We start from the raw sequence: 12,997 nt of genomic DNA, 5'->3' as shown, positions 1-12,997 counted from the left end.
TACCATGGGGGATTAGTTCCATCTCTTACCAATTTATGAGGTGTGAATCTTTCAATTGCTGTTACTACTATATCTTTGAATTTGAGCCACATCTCGTCTACATTTGCATAGTCAGTTCGGAAGGAATGGAGATTGTCTCTTAGGAACGCTTCTAGTGACACTTTATCCGTTTTTTTAAATAAAATTACTTTGCATTTGTTTCTGGTGGATTTGGAATAAACGGTATTGAGCCTAGCTACAACGACCCTGTGATCACTAATCCCTGTGTCAGTCATGATGCTGTCTATTAGCTCTGGATTGTTGGTGGCTAAGAGGTCAAGTGTGTTTTCGCAACCATTTACAATTCGCAAGGGATGTTAACAGATTCCTGTCCCCTTGCCTCGTACCGTTGGGGCGGTTGCTTTCTGTCAGTATCCATGGCAGGTGCGCCTGTCACTGCCGCTTCGTGGACATTTAACCATACTACAATGGTTGCGGTATGTTCTCCGCCGGTAGCCACGTAGCGGCCAGCGCGAGAGTTACAGCGGTTCAGTGGAAACACAGACCATACGTAGTCATCCTAATGGCGTGGTTATTTAGCTGCAACCGAAATGAACAGCAACACCGGAAGGGAACAGAAAAGTACTTTACTATCAGGTATCTCGTTTGACAGAAATGCCAATGTCTAGCCAAATTACATTTACTGTACAATCAAATCTGCAACACAAACGTACGTTTGGAGCAAAAGTATCAATCGTTAGAACACAAAGGTTTGCATTTGCATCGTAAATGGAACGTAGAATCAAATGTTTCGGCACATTTGAAACTGCCGATTACAGCGCCATCTACAACGACTTCACTTTGACTTGCCATAGCTCCTGTCGTTCCCCCTGGAACACACGGCCGTGGCGGAATTCCTATACCTGGTACGATTTTAGCGAGTCTTTTCACTTAACTCCAGGTTTTTCTATCTTCTGCAGCTTTTCTCTCTATCGTCCTTTCCCTGTCTTTTCGGGACGATCACGTTTTGTAACTCCTCGAGGATTCCAGTCCAACGCCACTCTTTCAGCAGTTCGATCTGGTTTCCTCATTGTATGTCCAATCCAGTTCCTTTCTCTTTCCATGATTTGTATATTGATTGATTGTTGATTTGCCTCCCTCCAAAGATATTCATTTCTCATTATATCTGGCCATTTCAATTTAAAATGCGCCGGAGACAGCGGTTGAGAAAAACTTGGAGCTGGTTTTTTATGTGTTTAGTCATCTTCCAAGTTTCGCCTCACATTGCTATTGAAAGGCCGGAGTTTGGTCTTCTTTGAGATGTTCCCATTTCTCCAAACGGGGCACAGTTGTACGAACGCACCTTTTGCTTTGAGGATGCGACTGCGGACGTCTTCCTCAGCGCCTTCTGTAGACAGAGGAGACAGAGGAAAGACTGGACCTGTTCTACGTCCTCTCCATTAATGGCCAGCCTAGACGTGATGGTCAAATTTATCCGCATTTCTTTGATTTTGCACACATTTATCTTGAGGCCTGCAACTTCTGCCTCTCTCTGTAACCTGGTCAAGTTCTCTTCCATGTCTGGATATCGTTGTACCATTAAGCGAAAACTAGGTCTTCGAGCCTATCTCGCAGCCCCCATTGCACACCTTTCTTCCGTTCCCCCTTCACTCTCTTCATCACATGGTCCAACACCAAAACATATAGTGTTGGCTCATCGTAGTCCCAAATTAACTTGGAAAGGCTCTGTTAGTTCTCCATTAGGTAGCAGTTGGTAATCATAGTCTTCATACATTTCTTTGATGATGTTAAAAATATTCGTTGGAATGTCATATTTTGCAAATGTATCCCACATGACTCTTCGATCGACAAAGTCGAAAGCCTTTTCAAAGTCAATGAAGGTCAGGTAGAAAGTGTGTTGCTACTACACACTTTGTTCCATAATAGTTCTGAGAGTATTGATAAGGTCCACACAGCTTCGATGTCTTCTAAAACCCGCCTGCGCTCTTCCCAGTTGTGATTCCACAGAATTCTTAATGCGGTTTAAAATAATCCACGAAAGTACCTTACTCGGTAAAGACAATAGGGTATTACCCTGCCAGTTGTTGCACTTAGTAACCTCCATTTTTGGGTATTTTCACGATAATACCGCGTTTCAAATCTGCTGGTAGTTTCTCCTCTGTCCATATCTTCGCTAAGAGGATGTACAATAACTCGATAGTGGTATCCAAGTCCGTTTTCAGCATCTCAGATGTTATATTACCTGGTCCTTGTGCCCTCCCATTCTTGATCTGCTTCCACCTACGTGATTGTTCTCCATGTGTAATTATTATCTCCCCCATCTTATTCCTTACTGGTCGGTTCCTTTGGAAGCATTTCTTTGACACATCTTAGTGACATATTTTTCTTTCACATCCCTCCTCCGCGCTGCCTGTTCTACTCTATCAGCCTGTTCGATTACAGCGCTATCTACCATGAATGGGAAAGATGGTTTGAATAAGACGTATGTAGTTTTTGGAGTAAAATCCGAATATGCAATAAAATGTGTGGTCACAATTTGAAAATACGAAGTTCACCCTGCTCATGTAGGAGGGGTGATTATGAAGTGGCAGTTCTAGCATACAGACGCTCCCTTTACCAATATTGCCTTTTCACATAGAACTTTGTTTCGTACTATGCGACATTTTCGAGATTTTAATATTCTCAAGTTAAAACCAACACAGTGTTCATTCACTGTTCAGTGAGTCACATTTGCTCAATGGTGAATCGCTTCTGAGCTAGACCTTGGTTGTATTAGCTGCATTTTGCGTTTTGAGGATATATTACACACCTAAAATCACCTCTTCCTTATTCCGGAATGGCCTGTCACGTAATGGTTTCCTCATTCGAGGAAAGAGAAAAAGAAATGCTTACTCACCATGACCGTGATTACTGAGATGATAGAAAACCTGAGATCCTAAAGAAGCAACGTGGATGATACTGTTACATGCAGAAAGACCTCAGTCGTTGTCGTTGAGGAAAAAGAACAAGCCTTTGGCAACTTCCAGCAACGATTTCTCTTGACAGACCCTCCCCCCCCCTCCCCCGTGACCACTCAATAACGTTGACATGGGATGGCGGTAGTATGGTACTGTTGTGACGGTTTGCCTCTTATGAGCATAATGTGTTAGTATCACAACAGTTCTAAAGATATTCACCCGGGTTCCCGGGCTTGATTTCCGGCGGGGTCAGGGATTTTCTCTGCCTCGCGATGACTGGGTGTTGTGTGATGTCCTTAGGTTAGTTAGGTTTAAGTAGTTCTAAGTTCTAGGGAACTGATGACCATAGATGTTAAGTCCCATAGTGCTCAGAGCCATTTGAACCATAAAGATATTCAACATTACATAATCCGATGATGGTTGCATCATCGCCTACTTCGGCTGTGACGAATCCACATGATATCACTACTCCCTTTTCTCTGTTCTAGCTCTTAAGGACACACCCGTCATCCACGGTGATTAGGCAGCTAAAAAGGTCATCTGGATTGGGCTGACACAACTGCAAAAATTCCGCTGATACATAGTTCACAGGACTTTTTGAATAGGTGTGGGCAGCTCGGGAAGCCAACGGTCGGCCACATTTCTCATATTCAAGACGTCTCGCAAGACATTGACAAGTAGTCGACCACTGATTTTCACTTTTTCCACTGTCGCCTCCACTGTGATATATCGGTCTGTCGAGAGCAGCGACTTCACTTTTCTAACCATCCCCAGTTGCTTATAGAGAGATGGTTCGCCATTATTCGGCATTCAGACTTGTTTGACAAAACTGGAAGCACTGTGTTATATGATGGTCCATTGTTCCCATATACCTCGACCGAGGGCCGGCCATTGGTGTTGGTGAAGCTGCTAGTTACAAAATACCCACGCTGGATATACTTATCGCTCTTGCAAAACGCTGCTTGCCCTTTTTGCACGTGATATACAGCGGATTATGGTTGAAGGGCGCCAGGCAGACTCTATGTTCCTAGATTTCTGGAAATCGTTTGATACATTGCAGATTACCCTGGCCATTAAAATTGCTGCACCACGAAGATGACGTGCTACAGACGCGAAATTTTACCGACAGGAAGAAGATGCTGTGGTATGCAAATGATTAGCTTTCCAGAGCATTCCCACAAAGTTGGCACCGGTGGTGACAGCTACAACGTGCTGACATGAGTAAAGTTTCCAACCGATTACTCATACACAAACAGCCGTTGACCGGCGTTGCCTGGTGAAACCTTGTTGAGATGCGCCGGTGTATGGAGGAGAAATGCGTACCATCACGTTTCCGACTTTGATAAAGGTCGCATTGTAGCATGTCGCGATTGCGGTTTATAGTATCGCAACATTGCTGCTCGCGTTGGTCGAGATCCAATGATTGATAGCAAAATATTGAATCGGTGAGTTCAGGAGGGTAATACGCAACGCCGTGCTGGATCCCAACGGCCTCGTATCTCTACGAGTCGAGATGACAGGCATTTTATCCGCGTGGCTGTAACGGATCGTGCAGCCACGTCTCGATCCCTGATTCAACACAAGGGGACGTTTTCAAGACAACAACCATATGCACGAACAGTTCGACGACGTTTGCAGCAGTATGGACTATCAGTTCGGAGACCATGGCTGCGGTTACCCTTGACGCTGCATCACAGACAGGAGCACCAGCAATGGTATACCTAATGACGAACCTGGGTGCACAAATGGCAAAACGTCATACTTTCGGATGAATCCAAGTTCTGTTTACAGTATCATGATGGTCGCATCCGTGTTTGGCGAAATCGCGGTGAACGCACATTGTAAAGGTGTATTTGTCATCGCCATACTGGCGTATCACCCGGCGTGATGGTATGGGGTGCCATTGATTAACACGTGTCGGTCACCTCTTGTTCGCATTGACGGCACTTTAAACAGTGGACGTTACATTTCCGATGTGTTACGACCTTTCATTCGATCCCTGCGAAACCCTACATTTCAGAAGGATAATGCACGACCGCATGTTGCAGGTCATGTACGGGCCCTTCTGCATACAGAAAATGTTCGACTGCTGCCCTGGCCAGCACATTCTGTAGATCCCTCACCAATTGAAAACGTCTGGTCAATGGTGGCCGAGCAACTGGCTCGTCACAATACGCCAGTTACTACTCTTGATGAACTGTGGTATCGTGTTGAAGCTGCATGGGCAGCAGTACCTATACACGCCATCCAAACCCTGTTTGACGCAATGCTCAGGCGTGTCAAGGCCGTTATTACGGCCAGAGGTGGTTGTTCTGGGTACTGGTTTCTTAGGATCTATGCACCAAAATTGCGTGAAAATGTAATCACATGTCAGTTGTAGTGTAATATATTTGTCCAATGAATATCCGTTTATTATCTGCATTTCTTCTTGGTGTAGCAATTTTAATAGCCAGTTATATATATATATATATATATATATATATATATATGCCCTATTGGGCAATGTATCAAATGTTTGGGGAAAGGGGTGGACAGCAATCTATTACTGTTTGCTGATGATGCTGTGGTGTAAGTAAGGTGTCGCAGTTGAGTAAATGTAGGAAGATACAAAATGACTTAGACCAAGTATCTAGTTGGTGTGAAGATGACAACTAGCTCTAAACGTAGAAAAATACACGTTAATGCGGATGAGTAGAAAAAAAACAAACCCATAATGTTCAGATACAGAATAGTAGTGTTTGCTTGAAACAACCTCGTCATTTAAATATCTGGCGTAACGCTGCAAAGCCTTATGAAATAGAACAAAATATGAAGATTGTGGTAAGAAAGTCGAATGGTCGATTTCGGTTTATTAGGAGATTTCTAATAACGTGTGGTTCATCTGTAAAGGAGACCTAGTGTTTGGGACCGTACCCAGTCGGTCTGAAGAAAGAATCGAACCAATTCAGAGGCGGGCTGTTAGATTTGTTACTGGTAGGTTCGAACAACACGCAAGAGCTGCGGACATGCTTCGGGACTCAAATGGAGTCCCTAGAGGGAAGGTGAGTTCGTTTCGAGGAACACTATTGAGAACATTTAGGTAACCGCTATCTGAAGCTTACTGCAGAACGGTTCTGCTGCCTCCAACATACATTGCGTGTTAGAATCGCCAAGATAAGATACGAGAGATTAGGGCTCATACGCAGGCATATAGACATTCTTTTCCCCCGTTCTATTTGCGATGGTAACAGGAACGGAAATGATTAGGAGTGGTGTGGAGTACACCTCATCACGCCCTGTAATGTGAACTGCGCAGTATTGATGTAGATGTAGAGTCCCGCACGACGTAACACCCCATTTATTTCGTGAACGGTACCAGGTATCGAAATTAGATTTTCAGCAAATGATAGTACGCTAAGGAGCATGTTCTTTGTTATGTGATGAAGTTTCTGAACTCTTGTTTCGATTGAGTTATTGTAGCAAGTATAACTTTTTAAAACTTCAAGTATCATTATATACTTTCTTCACAGTATCTGAAAGCGCTTGAAAAGACGAGTACTATGATAAACTGCTCGCAAATGTTCAGGTTGACACTCTTCTCAAAATAATCCGAGAATTGTACCAAAACTCGTAAACAATGTGGCCAAAGTGAGTAATTCCGATGTAAAGCCTGCCAAGCAGAGCTGTCATGCGAGGCTACGGCGTTATATGCAGCAAGACATGACAACGCTAGCAAGATAAAACGTCTTTTCCTATACTATGTACATACAGGGTCAGCTGTGATTATTACGTTTGGAACTACGGCATTAGTTAGCTTCTGGAGCTTCAGATGTGGCGTAGGAAATGTGTATACGTTTCCAGGTTTTTGAGGAAACAACTACAGTTTTGTCAGATAGTTATCCATTCAAACCATCCCCATTACTGTTTACCATTCAAAGCCGAAACAGTTCGGAGACATCATAAGCAGCATCTGTGAGCAATGGTTTGTGGAGAAGCCGTCATAAAAGGGAAGGATAGATACACACTACAGCAAGTGTAGGTGTCCTCATTCTTTTGATCAGATAATGCATTGTTACTGTTGTGTTCTTCAGCCCAGGTACTGGTTTAATGCAGCTCTCCATGTTGCTCTGTGTTGTGCAAGCTTTTTCATCTCCCAGTACCTACTGCAACCTACACCCTTCTGAATCTGTTTAGTGTGTTCATCTCTTGGTCTCTCTCTACGACTTTTTACCCTCGGCGCTGCCCTCGAATACTACATTGGTGATCCCTTGATACCTCAGAACATGGTCTACGAACCACTCTCTTCTTCTAGTCAAGTTGTGCCACAAATTTCTATTCTCCCCAATTCTGTTCAATACCTCCTCATTAGTTGTGTGACCTATCCATCTAATATCCAGCATTCTTCAGTAGCACCACATTTCGAAAGCTTCTATTCTCTTCTTGTCTAAATTATTTATCGTCCACGTTTCACTTCCATACATGGCTGCACTCCAAACAAATACTTTCAGAAACGACTTCCTGACACTTAAATCTATACTCGATGTTAACAAGTTTCTCTTCTTCAGAAACGCTTTCCTTGCCATTGTCTGTCTACATTTTATATCTTCTCTACTTCGATCATCATCAGTTATTTTGTTCTCCAAATAGCAAAACTCATTTACTACTTTCAGTGTCTCATTTCCTAATCTAAGTCCCTCAGCATCACCCGACTTAATTCGACTACATTCCATTATCCTCGTTTTGCTTTTGTTGACGTCCATCATATCCTCCTTTCAAGACACTCTTCATTCCGATCAGCTGCTCTTCCATCGTGATCTACCATAGGATGAGCTACTGCGCTTGCTTTCTGATCTGGTATTGCTACTTTTACCACAAGGCAAGTGATCGATAATTGTTCAGACTCACTGACTCCTGTGAAACAACCCCAGAATATATGCTCCTATCATTTGGAATGGAATCAGGCTGGGACTACAACATGTGGTCCACATTTGATTGATCTACATAAAAACCCCAATTGATATGACAAACTGTAACTGTTTGCAATACGCCTGACACACTTCATCATTTGATGTGCTTTCTCCAGATCTTATAGATCAAATCCAGAGCCTTGCAACGCTCCAGTCTTTCTGCTAAGAGTATCTGCATTTGTATGTATAACACCCAGTTTGTGAATCACATCATACTGAAATTCACTTAGCTTCAAAGCCCACCTCGTTTGATGACTTAAGGATCTTCTAGCCCCAGTAGCCATTTTAAAGTTGCATGACCATTGATCACTGGGAACTTACATTCATGTAGATAACACATAAAAATTATATTGTATATTAGTGCAAACATCTTCCTTTCAGTGGCAGAATTATTTTTTCGGTCATATTAAGCTGATGAGATGCGTATGCAACCGTGTGTTCTTTGCCAGCAATGATTTGCCTTAAAACTACTCCTAAAACCACTTGCCTCTCATGACAATATTAAATCTGGAAAAGTCAAAATTGGATCTGAAGGTAACATATTTCTGAAATTTTTAATCGTTGTCTGACACACAGATCCAACTAACGTTGATACCTTTCCATAATAATTTTATTAGTGGTTAAGTCACTTCAGCAAACCCCTTCACGAATTTTCTGTAATACTTTGCTATTCCAAGGAAAGACTACAATCGTTTGACTGTCTGAGGGACCAGAAAGTCATGTACAGCTCATTTAAGGTGTGGCTGTGTCAATACTCCATCTTGGCTAACTATGTTCCCCAGCTAGTTTACTTGTGATAGGGCAAAGTGACACTTATCGACGTTAAGCGTAAGTCATGCCTTATCAAACCGGGAAAATATCATTTTCAAACGCTGAACATGCTCTTCCATGTGTTTTGAGAATATAATTATATCGTCGAAACGCACCATGCATGTGTTTGCTTTTAAATGTCTGAGGATTCTATTTAACAAACATTGAAATGTAGCTGGTGCGTTTTACAGCACAAAAGGCACCATACAAAACTGGTATGACTAGTAGCCGTGTTAAGTGCTGTTTTAGGTCTATACTCAGATTGTACCTCAAGTTGATGATACCCAATTTTTAAATATAGGGTGACAAGAATATTAATTTGTCAGTAACATCAGGGATTGGGAACATATCTGTTACTATTTTTTCCATACAGGAAGCTGTAGTCGTAAAAAACAATATTTCTTTATTCTATATGGTTACTTTTTTCCTGCAATCATGATACTCGCTGATCATGAACTACCGTTATGTTCTGGAGTCCTTCTGATAACTGGTGATTCACCATTTCCTCTACTAAAGATTGTAAGTGGCTAGATATCCGATACTGTTTTCTAAATATTGGCAGATGATTGCTATTTGGGACTCTATCTTGTGTGATTAGTGTAGCAGGTAACACTCCTTGTGGATTGAACAAATCCTTATACCATATTAACACTAATTCCATTAATGCCGTATCTTTACCCTGAAGGAGTTTGTGCATGAATGTCGACGGTTCGCTCTGTTCTGCCTTGTACACTAGAATCCTCAATATCTTTCTCTTCGAGAATCTCTAACATAGCAATCAGTAATCCCTTTGGAAGTCTCACTTCATCTCCCCAAAAAATATTCAGGCTTATTGGCACCATAACCTGACTATTAATATCCCTTGAAAACGTTATACATCTATGTACGAAACAATGTTGCTAATCCAATATGTCATTACTTGTTAGTGGCCCTATCAAATACACGTGGAAGTTTACTATCTACTAGTACCCGGATTAGTTTTTCTGTACGTGCTGGTATTCTGTCATGGAAAACAACTTGTAATGTACTTATACGCAGTTTACTCGAGGTCACCTTTGCAATGAGTGCATTTTGCGGTACAATAACATTTGCAACTGCTGTACCCATTGGAAATAACTTCCCATCGAGTTCAATCGTCCATTGCCAAATGTTGATTCCAGTATGATACCTAACCCAAAAATCCTACTCAAGTATCGCAGCGACACCTTGTCCCACAATTGGCAACACTTCCTTTGTCCGTGAAACCTTGTGTTTCTTATATTAAACCTGAGACATGTGATCCCAACTACATTACCGCATGTTGTGGTCAAACTATACCTTGGCTCTTGTAGTCTGCCATCTCTGTGTGGTCATTGAGTGAACATATATTTAGTCAGAATGCTTCTCAAAGGAAGGAAGGTCCCCATTGTTGTATAATGATTTCTTTTTCCCGTAGCAATTGACAAGTTTATTTGACCAACACTCCTGTGCCACATGAGCAGTCCGTTGACAATTAAAATACTGTGGTTGGTGACACTGTGCTTTAAAATTACTCTTTCGTCTGCGGCGATAACATTCTTATTTCGACACAAACATTTTCTGGCCATTCCGAGGCTTACTATCATTGTCTATCTCTTGCAGCTAATTGGCTGCTACATCTCGTGGATTTTCCACCCTCACTCAGCAAGAATATTTAGGAAAAAACACATCCAGCGCTCTATCCTCGGCTTCTCTCAATAAGCGTCCGGTTTGTTAGACCGTTCTAAATTTTGGGCATTCAACTTGCGTATACTTTCTGAAAATGCTTCGTCAGTCTCATTTGGTAATTGTCTCAAATTAATTAACTTTTCTCGAAAGAAGGGAGTACTATTTTGTTTCTTGTACGTTGCTTTATGCCGTACGCCAACTCTGTAAATGTGTTAATTTACTGCCGGCCGCTGTGGCCGAGCGATTCTAGGCGCTTCAACCTGGAATCGCGCGACCGCTACGGTCGCAGGTTCAACCCCTTCTTCGGGCATGGATATGTGTAATGTCCTTAGGTTAGTTAGGTTTAAGTAGTTCTACGTTCTAGGGGACTGATGACCTCAAATGTTAAGTCCCATAGTGCTCAGAGCCATTTGAACCATTTTTTGTTTCTTTACTCAGAATCTCATCGTAGAAGATGTACGTCCTAGCCTCAACCGACAAGCGAGATTTGGCGATCTGCAGTGATGTTTGTCAGAACAGTTGCACAAGGTGACTGTGGATAGCACGTCCTGAATAAACGTAGCCACGCTTCTGCAGGTCTCTTTTCTAATGGAGTTAAACTTATACTCCACACACAATATATGCTACAACGAATATCAAAATTTACTTATTACTTCGTCTCATCGACAGTCAATGACGCTTAACAAAGCTGTATTTTGCATGATCATACTGCAAGGGAATATATTACAGCAACAAACCTACTACCAGGGGCTCTGTGAATAGACGGATTAAAAATTTTACAAGCTACCGGAACAAAATTCACTTTATTATAACTCACCTTCAATTCCTGCAAAAAGTAACTCTTTTTCACTGTGTTTTATTCTGAACATGATCATCTCCAAAACATACTCGTGTCAGAAACAAAGCTTCTCAGTCACTCACTCACAATTGTTATAACTGCTGGTGCGGCTCTGTGTGAAACCGTACAGCCATCTGACGTAGATGCTGCAAGTATCAGAAGCACGACTGCTTCCTGACACCAATTTTGCATCAGGCGTTAATTTGGATAGTGCAAGTAGAGTTGGTTCTGTGACGGGAGACACTCTCTCAGTTCACTACTTGCCAGTTTCCCTTAGACGGATGGTGGTGACCTGCAGTCAGTGGTAGGTACAGTGAAAGAAGATTCAGAATAAGTTATTTATATTGATAAAAATATAGGTAACGTTTTGTCTCGTGGTTGGCATCGTCCGTCAACTACCGCTGACGTATTCCGTTGTAAGCGGCTTTCATCGCACTCGTCAGCTGACACCGCACGCTTCGTTCCAGCCGGCTGCTGCACTGATGGTTCGCTGCTTGCGTTGCCCTGGCACCGGCTGTACCGCGACGCCACGGCAGTGAGTGACGGCAGTGTATGTATGTAACCTAGATACGGCGACATGGAAGGTTATCTGTCCCCTTCCACTCAATACCCTTCTTCGTCATCCATCGTACCGCGATGACGGTTGCCGTGTAGCCATGAAGCTCGAAGATATTTGCCCTCCATCCAGGTGGCCCCTATTCAGTCCGCTGGAATGGCAGCAATGCTGGTGTCCTGATCCCAGTACAAAGGAAAGCCTCCAGGTCCTCCCCTCTGCGACAGACTGTCGTGTTGAATTCTGCGACCGGTGACTACAGCGAGGCAACCATATCTCCCAAAAGAAGCTGTTGTTGTATGGAGTGTGCAAGAAATCGACTACAGATTTGTGCCAGGTATTACTTCACTGCAGTCATGGAATCCATGGCGAACGCCATGTATGTCATTTGTCCAGCTGTCTTACGAACTAAACATCTGGGGTATTCATGGAGCAAAGTTGCGGCTCATGTTCTCCCAAAGTCATTCCTCATGACAGCATAGGCTGCGGCTATTACGAAGGTGTCAGCTATTTTCCATCTGCTTTGCTTGCGTAACAAGATTGTTATAATATGGAACTGGTTCGTAAAAGCTCTTGGTGCCGTTTCTTGTATCCGCATTAGCCATTCTTTCATCACATGTGGCCCTTCTTGACTGATCTGACCCACTACATTTCTCTGAAGCCTGCTGACTGGCTAACCAGAAACGCCGATGCTATGTTTTGCGCTGACCGAGTCTTGGTGACCAAATGTTTCCACTGCTGCCTCCTTGTGTCGACATTGCCGCAATGTAAAGAGACAGCTTCACTCTGGAAGTTGAAAACTTTATCCGTTTTACTGCCCTGTACAAGGGTGGCACGCAGCAGCTAGTTAAATGAAGACCAGGTATCACGCTACCAAAAGTCAATGTATACAGATTTATGCTTACTGGCGTACATATGCCATCACTCCGCCCTCCTTCAACCTCTCACAGCTTGGAAGGTCTGCTTCCACGACACGCTAATAAAACGTAGCCGAAGTACTTACTGACAGTTGTCAGAACAGTTATACTGGCATCTTCTCTAATCCCGTCAGTTGTTCTCAGCCGTGGTCTTCCACATGGTCTGTTACATCTAAAGTCTTTCTCTGCCACCTGCCTACTGATGTGACTTCTTTGGCGCTTTATGTGCCAATATCACTTACATCTCCTGTCTTTAACCACTGCCACAATGTCCAGCGATTTATCCAACG

This window comes from Schistocerca gregaria, chromosome 5 (assembly GCF_023897955.1).
Source record: "Schistocerca gregaria isolate iqSchGreg1 chromosome 5, iqSchGreg1.2, whole genome shotgun sequence".
Classification (NCBI taxonomy): Eukaryota; Metazoa; Arthropoda; class Insecta; order Orthoptera; family Acrididae; genus Schistocerca; species Schistocerca gregaria.
Note: the sequence above shows the minus strand (reverse complement) of the source record.